We start from the raw sequence: 16926 nt of genomic DNA on the forward strand, positions 1-16926 counted from the left end.
ACAGTCTAACAAGGAAATAATGACCCCTGCTTGTGAATAACCACTTGGAAGGTGGGATGGTTTGGACTGTTGTTGAAGTATATTATAGCATTTTCATGAAAGCAAAATAGAACCCAGGCAACTGGTGACTGCTTTAGTAACTGGAAGTTGGGAAAATAATTATTAGCCAGTGTTTGTGGGTTACAGAGAATCCATCTAATTAAAGGAAGCCATGTAGTGAATGTATGGAAACTTCTAACACAGCTCACATAAACAGGAAAAATAAAAGTTGGGAGGAAGAAAATACTGTGTCAGAATGTTTCCAGGATTAAATTCCAAGTTCAAAAAATAAGATGAACCCATATATTTGACAATAAAATTCTCTTATAACAGAGTGTCATAATTTCAGAAACTTAGATATACCATGAACTATAATACTTCTTGCTATTCTACTCAACTTCAGTTTTACATTCTCTATACAATTTTATGAGACTCTAAAAACTGATTTTGGTTTTGCCTATCAAATTTCTAGAAGATATCTACAGAAGTCTATGGAGTATTTGGTAGCGTTTACGAAGAGTAAAAATGTGGTCATCTAGAGTCGGTATAAAATATAATGCATGTGCAAAAACATGATTGCCTTATTTGTGTTACTGCATTAATTTTAAGTAATGTTTTATCTTTTCCATTTAAAAAGTAGTATGTTTATTATAAAAAAGTTTGAGGTGGGGCACGGTGGCTCATGCCTGTAATTCCAGCACTTTGGGAGGCTAAGGCAGGCAGATCACCTAAGGTCGGGAGTTGGAGACCAACCTGATCAACATGGAGAAACTCCATCTATACTAAAAATACAAAATTAGATGGGTGTGTTGGTGTATGCCTGTAATCCCAGCTACTTGGGAGCCTGAGGTGGGAGAATCACTTGAGCTCAGGAGGTGGAGGCTGTGCTGAGCTGAGATCATGCCATTGTACTCTAACCTGGAGAACAAGAGGGAAACTCCATCTCAAAAAAAAAAAAAAAAATTTTTTTTTTAATAGGGAAATGGAATAAAACAAAAATAATCTCCATAATTACTCCACTCTAATACAACCTTACTTGAGGATTTTCTTTCATTCTTTTGCTGTGATATTTTCTCTACTCAAAGTTAATTGTAGCTGCTTCCTTTTTCTTTTTCTTTCTTGAAACAGTCTCTCTCTGCTGCCCAGGCTGGAGTGCAGTGGTGTGATCTGAGCTCACTGCAGCTTTTGCCTCCTACGTTCAAGGGATTCTTCCACCTCAGCCTCCCGAGTAGTTGGGACTACAGGAGTGTGCCACCATGCCTAATTTTCATATTTTTAGTGGAGACAGGGTTTGCCATGTTGGCCAGGCTGGTCTTGAATTCCTGACCTCAGGTGATCTGCCTGTCTCAGCCTCCCAAAGTGCTGGGATTACAGGCATGAGCCACCATGCCCGGCCTGCTTGGTTTTTAAATTAACTATAGTACATAATTTTCAGATAAGACACAGTTATCCAGAAAGAGCCTTAGAGATGGATAAGGAACCTGTTGGAATACTTTGATATTAAGAAAAGAAAATTAAATTTAAAACCAAAAACAAGTGACAAGGTAAGCAAAACACTTGTCACTTTCTTTTATACCTCATGACTTCTATTTTAGCTGTCAATTAATGGCCTGGGAGGAGAACAAAATAAAAGAGAAGGCAGAAGACTGGTGTAGGGGTGCGGGGGGAGAGAAAGAAAGAAAAGTAAGAAAAAATAAAAAGAAAATGAGCAGAAAAATCCAGAGAATTGAAAAGAAAATACTTTTCGAAAATACATCTGGTCCTGCTGTAACAGCAATCCTGTAAATGTGTAGACAAGTCCCTCAGCTGATTTTTTTTTTTAAAGTCCTTGTCTTTGATATGTATTGCATTCATTCTATAGTACACACATTTGAAATTCAGTAAAAGAAAACAGACCCAGATCACAATCCATTTTTGGAAGTACAAAAACTCTTTTAACTTTGCATTTTGCTTTTCATTTCTATACTGGCAAATTAGATGGAGAGAGACAGGACTACCTTAAGAGTGGTGTGGGCACTGGTGAGCAGTGAGAGAGATGTCTCCAGCCAATGACTTCTTCCCAAGGCTAGCTGATGGGTGGCACAGCAAGGCTGTGACCTGTTTTAGAAGCAGTCTAGCCCAGCACAAAAATCACAGGCTTTGAAGCCAAAAAGGAACATTTGTTCCTGATGTTTGACCCTCTCCAATTTGTTACATTGTCCACAATAACTTTTTTCCTGGAAGTCTGTTTTTTCAGAGAAATCTATGTACCATGGCTGTGTTCAGCATGATACAAAGACCCCAAATGCCACTTGCTGTCTTCCTGGGAACTGGATGAGGATGTAATCTGAGTTTTTTAGGGTATATCTCTACACTGCAACATCATAACACTAAAGTGTAGATTTATAGCATGCTTTATGTATATTTTCTTACTCCCAAGGCCCCCCTTTTTACAGATACATACACAACATGTCATGTAGAAAATATAAATTGTTGATCGTACAGGCACTTTCTTCCTTTTTAAACCTTTCCAAAGGTCTTTTTGTTAAATACACCCAGATGCCGTTTGACAGATGAGAGGCTAATTGCTCTGTGAATTACCTCTATCGATTCCTGTTTCATGTTGAGCCAAACAAACAAAAGATATTAATGCTTTGAAAAAAATGAATGATGACCTTTCTCTGCAAACACAGCTTGCGGTCTCTGATTATTGGTGATTCCAGAGAGCAGCGGTCAATCGCAATAGCTGTAACGCTATGATCACTATAATAAGCTTGCCTGACCTTCTCTGCCATGTTAAGTGGTTTAAATTTATTTGCCCAACAACAGAAGAGCCTTCATTTAAAGTCACAGAACATTCAATTCAATTTAAAGATGTAGTATCTTCTTTCCTCTTCTTCCTCTTCTGTACCTTTCCCTACTTCACACACCTACATGCCAAGTTTACTAACTGTTCTAGCATTCTAAAATTAGCCTGATGCCTGATACCTGAAAAGCAAATTGCTTCAGCTTTTAAAGATTCAAGTTGCCATTTTCTTTTTTGATTTGTTCTTTCTTGGTCTAAGACAGTTGACATGCTTTGTTTTTTTTCTCTATTTAAGTTTTGTCCATGGTTCAGGTTTAATTTGTGCAGCATAAAAATTCAAGAATCCATTGGCTGGGTGGTGCTAAGCACGCCAGCTTGGGAACCAGGGGCATAATTCCATTTTTGTCCTTAATTAATGGGACCTTGAACCAGTCTTTTTTCCACCCTCTTAGAGTAGGCTCTTCCAACTTGGTAAATGACAGGAAAACTGCCAGGTGATCTACCTCAGAGCCTATTTCCAATTGGAACATCCTTAATGTTTCTCATCTCTCTACTTAAAGAATAGTTTCATATAAATGGCAGAGTTATAACTTGGCAGCTAAGATAAAGTGATGATAGAATCTTTAAGGACATCCTAAATGTGCAAACCACAAATGACTAAAGGCTTAAATGGTTAGGAAGTGGATGCAACCCCCACTCCCACCCTTGGTTTAAGTGGAAATCTCTTGAAAAGGGTACCCCTGACACTTCCACCAATTTCCTGGTAAGAGGCATGCCAAAAATACCAAGGAAGTAGTTTCCCTTAGAATCCTTTGGTTCCTGTGCTATGGAATCAAAGCAGGAAGTGAAGAGAAAAACACCACAAATAATCAAAAGACTTCCTGCCTTAGTTTGATGTTCTCAAGCAGTTAGGTCTGAATTCACATAGGGAGCTGGGCACTTCTAAGGTGACTTTTCTTAAACACTGTCTCTAGTTTCTACTTAAGACAGTGCCCAATAGTTTTGCCAAGCCATGTTTCAACCATTGACTTGGCTATGTTGAGTTTTGAAAAAATGCAAAGCATGGTTCCTGCTTGTTAGACTACTTGCTATGGCCTTAGAGCAGCAGGCTCTTTCTCAGCATTAGGATACTTGCAAATGCTGTGTGCTTTTTCTGCCTAGAATGCCCTTCTACTCTTTTTCTCTTCAAAATCCAACATTAGTGACTTCCTAATCCCTATTCTCTCTTTAAAATTTTGCGTGGTATTATCCCTCTTCCAGAATGCTTCTTATACCACCCTATTAAGGATTCACCATAGTACCCAAGGCACACTTTTATCTCAGCACTTTGTGAATCTATTTTATTTACTGCTCCATTTGTCTGTTTTCCCTGGAAATTTGCACTTTGTATCTCAGGCCTCTGCACAGAACTTGGGGCTTATGAAGTGTCCAACTGATGTTTGAAAATTAATAAATGAATGAAGAATAAATCTGATTGTATCAAATAATGACTGCTTTATCACAAACCATTCCAAAAGGCAGTGGCATAAGACAGCTAGGGTTTATTATCTATCACTCATGCATCTGGAGATCTGTTGGGACATAGTTAATCATAACTAAGCTTGACTGGGATGGCTCAGCTGATTCCGCTCTCTATGTTCTCCATCTTCTACTTGGGACAAACGGTGCTGCCCAGGTATGTTCTCGTGACTAAGCATAAGCATAAGAAAGAAAGCATGCAAAGCCTCTTAGGCCATGCTCTCATTTCCACCTTATTCTTTTGGCCACAGCAAGTCATATTTACAGGTAACGCTAAGTCAAAGGACAAGTTCATATACTGATCTCCTTAAGTCATATGTGAAATCACACATCATAAGCAATGGACACAAGGAGAGATTAAAAAAATTGGTTACAGTAATAAAACCAAGTCTGAAAAAAGAAAATGGTAACAACCATATTAAAAACAGAAAATTTGATTTCTAACAGAGCCATTTCACCAATCTCTAGTATTAACTACTCTCTCTTCATGTCACCAACATACAACACAGTCAAGTTAATAGCGTCTGTGGCCCATGAATATTTACCAGATTGTGTTAGATCATCAGAAGTAAATGGAGAAATCACCATCGGAAGCATCCTGGTAATTTTTTTTTTTTAATTTTTTTTTTTTTTTTTTTTNTTTTGAGACCGAGTCTCACTCTGTCTCCCAGGCTGGAGTACAATGGCGCAATCTCGGCTCACTCCAACCTCCGCCTCCCGGGTTCAAGCCATTCTTCTGCCTCAGCCTCCCGAGCAGCTTGGATTACAGGCACCCACCATCGTGCTCAGCTAATTTTTGTATGTTTAGTAGAGATGGGGTTTGCCATGTTAGTCAGGCTGAACTCCTGACCTCAGGTGATCCGGCTGCCTTGACCTTCCAGAGTGCTGGGATTACAGCGTGAGCTACTTGTCCGGCCTATTTTTATACTTTTTTAAAAAGACAATGTGCATGGCAGGCAAATGCAAATGTTAAGGACACAAAATGAAAAGCTAAATGATAAATGTTTATCTTTTATGAGTAAAGCCAGTTTTACTTTTGTTTACATATGTCATCATGGAAGCTTGTTTAAAAACATTTAGTTCCCTCTAGTAGTTCCCAATGACTCCCTTTCTCCTGCACACCTTCTTATTTCCCTTATAACAAGCTTGGAGAAAGGTCAGGTAGGCATTGCTGGGATGTCTTCTTTTCAAAGTTTCTGCTCAATCACAGAGCTGATGTTAAATCTCCAAAGTCCAGGCGTTGATTTTCCAGGAAGAACATAGTTAACTTAAAAGCATAAAAAGCCTTGGTGGTAATCAAACCCTGTGAATTCCTGGCCCGCTTCCCTGGAGGCCCAGTGGGGCCCACTCAATGGTCCAGCCCCACACCATGCACACTGGATTGGTGGTCCTCTTATCATCGAAAATTCCACCAGTGTGGCCAAAACATACAAAAGGAAGCACGCAAGAAAAATGTGAATATAATATGCAGCCTCTGGATTGAGTTTTATAAAAGAAAAAAAAGCAGGAGAATTTTTCTTGTTCTTTTTCGTAGTTCATAGGACAAGAAATAACACAGACTGCTTATCAAATGTGAGTTGTTTTACTATTTTTAGTGGCAAATTAGGCACTATTTTTTAATATTGTTTAAAGAGGACAGTTTTAAAGTTTCTCTCTACTAATTTTGCCCTATAATCAGATAATTTAAATTTGGCTATAAATAGAATCATAAATTTTTCCCACGGTCTGCCTTTCATTTCACATAGTAAGAGTTGTATTAGTTATTGAAAACATACAAATCCAGGCATTTTCAAAACTTCGTTCTTTCTTTAGGTTGTGATAATAAAGTATGATATGAGAATCCTGCCTTATGGCTACAAAACATTAAGCTCCTTGAGGCAACAGGATGCTTGCTGTTTTCTTTTAATCTACCAGCATTTCAGAATCTTGTACTTCCAATTTTAGAAGAAGTAAAAGATGAGAATGTACTGTCCTATCTTCCCTGGCCTGACCCAGCCTTCCTGATTTGTTTCAATATCCAGAGGCTTCCCTATGTAAGCCATCTCCAGTATTTTGATTTTTTCCACATTTCTCCATGTTTATAGTTCCTCTCCATTTTCTTCTAGGAAAAAGTGTGCAAACAACAAATGCATGTTCTGACCATATGTGAGCACCAAAATTTTTACAGCATTCTCATGTCCATCAGTAAAATTCCTTCCATGAACCTATCCCTAGAAAATGCAAAAATTATTGATAAATGTAGTGCAATGATCAACTTCTCCTCTGTAGCCTACAACACATTAGACATTAGTTTGCCGATGGGAATTAATACAGCCCAAAGTCCTCATTCATTCTTGACAGTTCTATCATATTACTCCATAAGATGCTAAGATACTAGTTGCTGGAGGTGGGGGCAGGGGAGAAGGAATTGATAAAGATGGGAAACCAAGCTGCTTTGCAAATATTCACAGCTGCAGCTTTCTGTAGTCATACTCCTCTTTCCAGTGGACTTTGAAAAGACAAATTCATAAGAGTTATTTAGCCATAAAAGGGAATCAACTCCTAAGTCCGGCTTCCTGAAGACCTTAGAAACTGAATTACCGCAGCACTCCCTAAGGTCCAAAGCACAGATTTTTGTTCCCCTCCCACATCCCTATCCCAAAGAAAAGAGCTTTCCCACTAGCTAAAATAATTAAAAACATTCTCAGAATAGAACACAAAATGTTTCTGCTTTGAATATGAGCCTATTTTCAGGAAAAAAAAAATCATGTATTGCATATTTACAGGTTGATATTACAACAACAGGGAAACTATATGTTTGAGGACTTAATTGCATATAAAAGTAAGTAAATAAAATGTGCAAGGGGGGGTAGTGTGTTCTTTCTTGATGTTGTTCTGCCTACCTTTTCGATTTGTTAACTAACTTCAGGGGTGAATTCTTAAAAGGAGCAATACACCACCCCACAGAAAGTCACTGGTTATCTCTGAACTCGAACTTAGCTTTTTAAATCCTGTCTAGGTAAATTACCTTTCCAGTGCAGGGTATTTCCTTTTAGGAGATTCCTTGGGAAGAGTCTCCAGGGAACTGACTAACTTTTTAATGGTTCACTCAGATTAAGAGGAAGGAAATGTGAACTCCTTTGGGGGGAGGAGGCACCACTCTAGGCTGTCTGCATCCTGTAATTCTTCCCAAGTCCGTGAATCATACTTTTAAGACTCCTTTTCAAGGGCATTTGTCTTCCTTTAAGAGAAGGCCAAAGCAGAAAAGGCAAGTTTTAAAATAGGTCTCAGTCAAGCTTTAGCCATTAAAAACAATTGCATGATTCTCTCACTGACTACCAGGAAAGGTCGCGCCAGATCCCTTACCTGGATGTCTCCCCTCACCTTGCACAATATTCTTCCTTTCTTTGGTTTCAGAATTTGGGAGGCCAAGGCAGGTGGATCTCCTGAGGTCAGGAGTTCGAGACCAGCCTGGCCAACATGGTGAAACCCCGTCTCAATTAAAAATACAAAAATTAGCTTGGCATGATGGCGGGTGCCTGTAATCACAGCTACTCAGGAGGCTGAGGTGGGAGAATCACTTGAACTCAGGAGGCAGAAGTTGCAGTGAGCCGAGATCGTGCCATTGTACTCCACCCTGGGCCACAAAGCTAAACTCCATCTCAAAAAATAAAAAACTTTTCATATCATATCAGTATCTTTGAGCTACAGTTCTTTACAACTCTTCCCATTATAGCCAGCCACTAACACTGATTTCACTTAATGCCAATGGCATTGGAAGAACTGAGCTATGATAATATTTTTCAAAATCATTTTAGATAGAAATCTAGCTTTGAAAACAATGTCTTTACTTAACAAAATACCTACTATGTAGACAATTGTAGACTATTTTTATACCTTTTCCGCAAAGACATGAGCATTTCTGAGAACAAATTTGTCAGTGAATAAAGTTTATCAGGGGTTGAGGCATGTAGATCCTTCCAACTTCTGTAGAAGTATGAAGTCACAGGAGCACATTTCTAAAATGCTACCATGTTATAATACTAGTTACTCAACCAATAAAGTATATTTACTGAGTATCCATTAAGTGGCGACTTCTATTATTTTGAAGCTCCTGCAAAAAGTGGAAAAAGTCAGGAGTGGTGGCTCATACCTGTAATCCTTGCACTTTGGGAGGCTGAGGCGGGTGGATGCTTTGAGCCCAGAAGTTCCAGACTAGCTTGAGCAACATGGCAAAGGCCCTGTCTCTATTTTTTTTAATAAAAGAGTGGAACAACCCTCTTGTTGAAAATGTGCAAAAGAACAAATGTATCATGACTTGGAATATCCAGAGAAAGTACACCAAGAACGAACACTGATGTAAACTGTGGACTTTGGATGGTGATGATTTATCACTGTAGGTTTGTCAGTTGTAACAAAGGCACCTGTCTTGTGGGGGATATAGGTAGCAGGAAGGCATTGCATGTGAGAACGTTAGGATATATAAAGACCTGGCGTGGTGGCTCATGCCTGTGATCCCAGCACTTTGGGAGGCCAAGGTGATGGATCGCCTGAGGTCAGGAGTTTGAGACTAGCCTGGCCAACAAAGTGAAACCCCGTCTCTATTAAAAATACAAAAATTAGCAGAACGTGGTGCTGCATGCCTGTAATCTCAGCTACTCGGGAGGCTGAGGCGGTGGAATCGCTTGAACCTGGGAAGCAGAGGTTGCAGTGAGCTGAGATCATGCCAGTGCACTCCAGCCTGGGCCACAGAGAAAGACTCTGTCTCAATAAATAAATAAATAAATAAATGTATAAATGAATAAATAAATAATAAAAGAAGGATATATGGGAAATCTCTATCCCTTCCTCTCAATTTTATTGTAACACTAACAGTTCTGAATTACAGGACACATCTCATCCCAAGAGTTTTGGATGCGAGATTGTGGACAAAAATACACTGAAAGAGAGAAAGGAAGGAAGGAAGAAAAGAATAGAAAACAGTTGCATTCTGTTTTATCCCTTCTCTGATTTCTTGAGAACTCCTAGTTTTTGATTTCCATGCAGGTCCCCATTATTATAATGGTCCATTTTTTAATTGAAATTTTATTTTCAGTACTAAAGTGCACAGAAACCTAGAAATATAACTGTGATTTCTACTCAGGTAGACCTTAAAGGTTTTTTATATGAATGCCTGTGGCCTGCATGTTGTTTCTATACATCTATTTCAACAGAGTACTCATAAATTTAAATTTTTTTCCTCATTCTGGGTAGAAATGTCAGAAATGTGAGACTAAGGATTTAAAGCATAAATTGGGAGTTTGTTGATGAAAAGAAAGAAAGGAGGAAAGGGTTGAAAGAAAGAAAGAAAGGATGGAAGGAAGGGAGAAAGGAAAAAATAAAATAAGAGAAAGGAAAAAAGAAAGAAATCTTAGTCTGTAAACTCTACATTGATGTTTCTCAGTGCTTAAGACATCATGAAAGAAAAGATGTGAAAGGCAAATTCTAATATTATTCTAAAACTGCAATCCAGTTGCATCCAAACATAAATTTAAATCTAAATCATTTGGAAGAAAATATCTATCCTATATTTTTGTTTAGAGCTGATATCCATAATATCTCATGTATTATACAGATCCATATTATAGAGATTATATATACAAATATTTCATTACTTATGCATAAAACCTGATTTGTTGAGGGATATAAACTATGGCTTTCTCAGGTATCACTGCTGCTTGATTGTTCTGAGTATTGGCTTTCTGACAGGGATTGGAATGAAGCCATTTTTATTAATTTAGTTATTTTTGCTGATATAAAAGGCCGTCTATCATGTTAATGATGGATCAGTCTGCGGTCCCTCGGAACAATAATTACAGAATGTTCCTAATAGTAAATCATTTGTCACAATCACAGCTCAGTACAACAACCTTTTGTTGAGCGGGGGAAGACATTATCTGAATAGCGATACACCTTTATTTGAAGTGATTAGAGGTCTTACATGGAGCAGTCTGGCAAATACCTGAGCATTCCACGTCTGAACCTTCCATCCCCACATTGTAACCTGGGGATGTACACTGTGAGCTGCTGAATTTTCTCCAGTGTTAACCTATCTGACACAATGAAATCAACATGTTCTGCCCAGGGAAGAACACATCAGGTTTCACAAGAATCTAAGAGGGGGACTGCTCTGAAAAAGAGGAGACACCAAATGATCAGAAAAAGGAAACTTTTTAAGGTTTTTACTTCCATTTCCCCTTTCACCAAGAATTGGGCACAGAAAGGATACAATACTCAAAAAGAAAAATTGACATTAAGAAAAAGGCATTGCTATCTAAACTAAATGAAATCCCCATCATCAGAAAGGATAATAATGGTCCAGTTCTTCTCTGCAAGGATTCACAAATTGCTTTCAGTTTTGTTTTTGTTTTTGTTTTTGTTTTTGTTTTTTTGCACTATATGTAAATCGTAAGAGCCAACATTGATGGAATGTTTTCTATGTGCAGGGAAACTTTTCAAAATAGATGTGAACCTGAAATCACAACAAAACTGAGTAGAAGTTACAGAGATTTCTCATATAGCCCCTGCGCCCCCACCCCTTCTCCCAGTCCAGTCTCCTCCCCCGTGTTACTATTGATAAACCTACACTGACACACTGTTGTCACCCCAGGTCCACAGTTTACATCAGGAACTTTCTTAAGGACTTAATATGCATTAATTCTTTCCATAGTTTCAAAGACTTTGATATTAGCTCCATTTTAGAGAAAAGGGAACTGAGGCAGAGAAGAGTTAAGTCAAATCAGGGTGATTTCTGAGATTTGGCCAATTTCAAACCCTAACCCAGTTGCTTAACTACTTCTCATTATTGAAGCACCCCCTTGAAATAAATCAACAACATTTCTTGAGCACCCATACATTTATTGATTTTTGGTGAGATGATGTCAACCATGCTAGTTGGGCAAGAGTAACCCCATGTAATGGACAAAGTAACCCAACTTAAAAATAGGAAAAGCTAGTATTTTAATTTGGGTCCATTGACAAGAAGCCTGCATCTTATCACATGGCCTTTGCCCCATATTCCCATATTCTGTAGGAAAAGCTGCACAGTTAATGAGCGAGTGTGTCACGCATGGCTTGAGTGGCTATGTTTTTTATAATAATGATACTCAAACTTGAGGTCCATGGATTTTATAAAATAACAGAAACAAGTAACTTCACTTTAAGGCTATGTGCTTCTATATTTTATTTTCTACAAGTGAATTCTTGATTAGACATTTTATTGAGATAGGAATGAAGATATATACAGGAAGAAATTCTAAAATACTTGTTCATTAAGCCCAGTGACAGGAAAATAACCTCAAGATCAATTAAAATATAGGAAGTAGAGGGAGCTATAAGGTATGCTATGAGTTTAAAAGACCACATCACAGAAAAAAAAAGATTTTTTTTTAAGCATCAAAAATACAAATTGTTCTAGAAGTCTATGTGCTCTTCAATCAAATTAGAGAGCTCTATTATACCAGGAATCCTTTTTATAGTGTTTTAAAAAGCCATGCTTAGAGTTCTTTCTCTTTGATTGCCCCAAAATGAATTTGGAAGCCTCAAATTAGGATTCAATGGAATAACTTGTAAGTGCCCTCTCCCCTCAGACACTTACCCTTTCTTATTGTCTAGAATTTTGTGGGTGATATCCTTGGACTCTTAACATGCAAGTCAAACTTGCTTTCCTAGTGTCAAATCCAAAATACCAATTAAGTTGAACAGAGAAATGAATATGCTTATAAATTTTTGACAACCACGGATAGCAATAAGGAAGTCCTTGGACATACGTTTAAATCAGTTATCAGGGGACACCAGAGGACCAGAAAGTTGTTTTTTGCCAAGCCATTGCAGCCACCTTTTCTCACATTGGCCAGATGGCCTGGAGGTGGCACTTACAGCTGCTTCTGGAAGGAACATGCCGCAAACACACAGGCACCCTTGACACTGTCACTGTACTGCTTTCCAAAGGGAAGACGTCCTGTTTGGGAAAAAAAAAAAAAAAAAAAAATCAAATGGCTTCCTCTTGCCCCAACCTCGCTGTACCCTACCCCTATGTTCTGTCCAGAAGAAAAATCCCTCAGCCGCAATGGTTGTTTTTATTAAATTCTCCTCAATAAAAAGCTCAGGCAGGATTTATTAGGTACTCAGGGCGGACGTTTAGTATTTCGCCAGTTATTAAGTGAAAATCAATAGAAAGCAAAGAAAATGGAAGTCACTGCACTGTTAGTGCACTGTTGTCGCCCAGATATTATGTCGGCTGTCTTGTAGATTCATGACAGACGAAAGAGGCCGGGAGAGAACTTTCTGCTTACATTGCACGAGCCAAAGTGGGGTTATTCATTAGAGCAGGCAGCCGGCCAGATGGATTTCCAGTTCAGTTTTACCATTTATCTTTAAAACGCCTGTATCGAGTGAGAAAGAACACTGATATTATGTGATATCAATGGCAGGTTTATGTATCTAAATCAGGATTTATTGTTATTTTGTTCCAAAGACCTTTTTTTCTCAAGAAATACCATTTCACTGGAAGAAAATAATAGCTAAAACCTTGTCAAAGATAACCTTTCATGCTGTCCGTGCACCACTAGCTGTAAAACAAATAGAACCTGGTATATAAATAGTTTTAGCCACATCCTTACAAATCATTCTTCTGAATCTGTTTCCCCCATTTCAATATATATATATATATATATATATATATATATATATATATATATATGTTTTTTAATGCCACATACATGATTTTGGGTCATTCAGTGTTTTCCTTGCCTGTAGTTTAGCTCTAAATAATGTCAGCAGTTGTTTTAATTGCATCTGAAAGCTTTAGCTGTTTTGTGTTCTTCTGTGGAATGCTACATTTCTCAAAAGCATTCTTTGGAAAAGCAAAGTGATCTGCTGTTTTTTTTTTCTTCCCCCGCCTTAGAATGAGCTTTAGAGTCAAAAACACCCATCATCTTTTTTCAGCTACTTCACGGTCTTCAAAAGCCAGGATATATTTTCCTTTCACTTGAATTGACATTTTTGGTAGCGTCCGGGTTTTCTGATTCTCTCTCATGTAAAAGACAGATTACACAGTTGGGCAGATCGGATCTCTAGTCAATCCTGCTAAGTAACGAAGGTGACCAAACACTTGGATGAACCATTGTACCCTCTTTATAAATAGCTCCCAAGAAAATGCAGTCGATCTATTTACAAAATGTCTTTAGTGACACTTTGTGATTAGGAGAAAAATTACACCGGGGTTTTGACTGGAACTGTTTGCTAATAAACAACTGTAAATATATTTTTAAGCTACCTTACTTTTTCTAGTAGCCAGACAAGGTTATTTAGAAACCAATATGCACTCTTTTTGTTTGTTTGTTTTTGAGACAGAGCCTTGCTCTGTCACCCAGGCTGGAGTGCAGTGGCATGATCCTGGCTCACTTAAACCTCTGCCTCCCTGATTCCAGCAATTCTCCTGCTTCAGCGTCCCAAGTAGCTGGGACTACAGGCGCATGCCACCACTCCCGGCTAATTTTTTGTATTTTTAGTAGAGGTGGGGTTTCACCATGTTAGCCAGGATGGTATCCATCTCCTGATCTCATGATCTGCCCGCCTTGGCCTTCCGATGTGCTGGGATTATAGACGTGAGCCACAGTGCCCGGCCAATATGCATTATTAAGTGTCACCAACTTAGAAATTTTTTCTAAATACCAACTGAAGCATTTTGCTACCACTGGACAAAAGTGATATATTGAAGAGTAGGAAAATAAAAGTAAAACTAGATTATAAATTATTTTTTCCTTGATAGTCTTCTTTGTAGCTAAATTCTTCTTGTAGTTTTCTATTTAGCAGTTTTTCTCCTTTTAAATCTGCATTGATGACAATCCAAACTGCATTTTCCTTTTAGATGGCACCCTCCAATAAAACACAGGAAGGTCTTTATAATTCTCACTTTTTAAGTGAAACCATTCTAAAACCCTGTATGTATTTATGCATGTGTGTTTGGACCTGTTGATGGAGAGGGGGCAATAAAGAACAGTGGTTAAGAAAATGAACTCTGGAACTGGATTACATAAGTTCAAATCACAGTCTGTCACTCCTTGGCAGTATGATTTGGGGAAGTTATTATAGCACTATGCTTCAGTTTTCTCATCTGCATAAAAAGATAATAACCTTATAGATTTCTTGACAAGAATAAAGGGGTCAATATAGGTAAAGTTCATATATTATTACTTACTTGATATTAAGTCCTTAAAGCATTAGGTAGCTATTACTTTGAGCACACAAAATCCAGAACACCAACTCATCCACGCTGATGCTTTGATTTTCCAACAAAATGGGATATAGTCTCATAGGGATTCAATTAACTCTCCATTTTCATATTTCCTTATGTATTTGGACCCTGCCAAAAGATATAGTCTCAAGCTTCAGCTGTAAAGAGAATCTCAGTTAAACCTAAATTTTGTATTAAATAAATTTGCCTTAAAGAAAAATCTCTTTTTTGTGGGATCAACATTCAATCTGAAATAATAAAAAGAGTCTATGGACCTAACCACAGTATTGATTTATTAATAGCTGTACTGTTACAGTAGTCATGAGCCCTAATGTCTGATTGGGGACCTATTTGTAGACATCTTAATTTGTTGAAAACAATGTCTAGTTATTTCATTCTAACAAATAGTATTAGCAACACATGCAGTTATGAGAAAGAAATGATATTGCTATTTAATATGACTTGAGCAGTGAGAAAACTAAGACATTAATGCCAAAGAAAATGAAAGTTGATAACTTGGATTCATTGCCCATGTGCATCATGTCACTTGAATAGTTGCCAACGCTGTCTCTTACTTTGACTTTATAGTATCAGCCCACTAGCCTTTTATCTTGCTTGTCCTCTCTAGACGTCAGATTTCTTACTTGTAGAGGGAGTATAATATGCCATCTTTATTCACCCTACAGTTGAGGGCTGAAGGAGAAAGCATAAAACACTTATTAAAAGAAAACAATGCTTTATACAGTCAGACTGGGGAGAAAAATCAGTGCAATTAATGAAACAGTGATGGTAGGAAAGAGTGACTACTGTCTACTTTATTGCCTATTCATAGGCACTCCTGTGTTTGTTCAACAAAAATTGTTTGAACACCAAGGGCAAGGAGGTTCAGAGCCTAAGTTGGCCCCAGCTGCCTGGCCCCACCCTCTCCTCTTCCTCTGGGTGTCTGTAAGATCCTAGCTAGTGGTCTAACCTCTCTGTGCCTCAGATTCTTTGTTTGCAATATTGGGATAACAACAGTAGTCAGTTATGTACTAAAAGAGATAAATAGTACTGACTCACGTATTAAGTAAGATCATACATATAAAGTGCTTAGAATAGTGCCTAATAAACACTCCATTATGTTTTCACTGGTGTTTGCCTTCCATGTGCACAACATAATGCTGATCAATTCAGAAGACAAGTCCCTGACCTCATGAGCTGATCAGAAAATCAGATTCATCTTAGATCAGAAAATTCAGAAAAAAAAAATATAGGCAACTTTTATATGGGGTAATAAAAAAGGACAACCCAACTCTTATTGAAGGCATGAGATAGAGGTAGAAAAGACTTCCTTGTGGAAGTGATAGCTAAGCTGAAAAATTAAAGATGAAGTCAGAAGGTAAAGGTAGCTATAGGCTGGGCACGGTGGCTCATGCCTGTATTCCTGCCACTTTGGGAGCCCAAGGCGGGTGGATCACAAGGTCAGGAGTTTGAGACCAGCCTGGCTAACATGGTGAAACCTCATCTCTACTAAAAATACAAAAATTAGCCCAGTGTGGTGGTGCGTGCCTATAATCCCAGCTACTCAGGAGGTTGAGGCAGGAGAATTGCTTGAACCCAGGAGGCGAAGAATTTAGTGAGCCAAGATCATGCCACTGCACCCCATCCGGGGCAACAGAGCAAGACTCCATCTCAACAACAACAACAAATGGTGGCTATAAACTTGAGGTATTTAATAGAACCCTCTGCAATAAAGGAATGGCCTACAGCTGCAATTTCCAATATGGTGGCCACAAGCCACATACAGCTATGGCAGGTTTGAAATGTACCTAAGGCATGAGAGGAACTAAATGGAGTTCATTCATTTTAATTTTTTTCAAATTTAAATGTAAATAGCCACATGAGCCTAGTGGCTAACACACTGGGCAGTTCAGCTCTACACAGAGGGAAAAACATGTGCAAAGATCTAGAGATGAGAGAATTCTTATGTTCTGAAGAACTGACATGTTGAAAAGCAGAGCAGATTCTTGAAGGATGTGACTTTTGGAAATTAGCAGAGGTAATGCATGGTTTACTGCAAAGTTCTGGCTTTCTCTCAGGGCCATGGAAAACCGTTGAAGGGTAATAAGGAGAGTGATACAATCTGATTTGAAATTTAGAAAGATCTCTCCAACTACACTTAAAATAGCAGCTAGAATTATTAACACTTCACAGTTTACACACTTTTCTGATCATCTGACCTCTCTTATTATTCAAATCACCTATATGAGATAAATCTGTATTTCCTTTTCTATGTCTTATTTATTTTGTATCCAATCAGCAGCCTTTGCTCTTGCCCGTGCCCCTTTAC

At 38.2% G+C, this 16926-nt stretch overlaps 1 long non-coding RNA gene across 1 annotated transcript; it reads right to left on the minus strand.

Annotated features, from left to right (window-relative positions):
• Nucleotides 1-11197: 11197 nt before the first annotated feature.
• Nucleotides 11198-14723, minus strand: LOC108295930. The gene is made up of 3 exons (XR_001821671.2): nt 14558-14723; nt 12655-12744; nt 11198-12320 (listed from the first exon to the last, which is right to left on the minus strand). It is a non-coding gene; the product is annotated as an uncharacterized LOC108295930 (long non-coding RNA).
• Nucleotides 14724-16926: the final 2203 nt, after the last annotated feature.

This window comes from Cebus imitator, unplaced genomic scaffold (assembly GCF_001604975.1).
Source record: "Cebus imitator isolate Cc_AM_T3 unplaced genomic scaffold, Cebus_imitator-1.0 Scaffold19, whole genome shotgun sequence".
NCBI classification, from domain to species: domain Eukaryota; kingdom Metazoa; phylum Chordata; class Mammalia; order Primates; family Cebidae; genus Cebus; species Cebus imitator.